We start from the raw sequence: 716 nt of genomic DNA on the forward strand, positions 1-716 counted from the left end.
GCTGATTGCTCTTCTCTCTGGCTTCCTGGCTTTTAATTCCCTTTCTCCTGCTCTTCCCACTGGCTACTTTGGGCGTCACTGAGTTGTCTCTCCTCACCTGTAACCCTGGGGCTGACTGTCTTCTGTCTGGGTTCCTGGCTTTTATCCCCTTTCTCCTGCTCTTCCAGCCTACTACTCTGGGTAGGCCTGAGTTGCCTCTCCTCACTTAATCCCTTTGGCTGACTGCTCTTCTCTCTGGCTTCCTGGCTTTTAATCCCCTTTCTCCTGCTCTTCCTGCTTGCTACTTTGGGCGTCCCTGAGTTGTTTCTCCTAACCTGTAACCCTGGGGCTAACACACACACACCCTGATTATGCCAGGGCAGTAGTTTCAGGGGCTCATCCAGCTTCCATGGCTTCAGAAAGATAGGAATCCATGAGAATTTCTACAAGTTCTGATCTCCATTTCCCCCTTTTGATCAGCAATCTTCTATGGAATCTTTAATCAACATATTAGCTGACTTTTGATCAGCAATCTTCTATGGAATCTTTAATCAAAATATTATCTAACTCCTAGTTCACTGTGTAGTGCCTGAGGTCATAAAAGCTTGCAAGATTAGATGGGTGGCCATCTAAGGCACAACAGTTGATCTCTATTCACCTAGAACAACATCTATTATGCTAATAGATGGGGGAATATTTTGGAAAAAGGATAGCAATAATGGTGGCATGACATATAA

Source organism: Orycteropus afer, unplaced genomic scaffold (assembly GCF_000298275.1).
Source record: "Orycteropus afer afer isolate SDZICR_OR568_19922 unplaced genomic scaffold, OryAfe1.0 scaffold00208, whole genome shotgun sequence".
Classification (NCBI taxonomy): Eukaryota; Metazoa; Chordata; class Mammalia; order Tubulidentata; family Orycteropodidae; genus Orycteropus; species Orycteropus afer.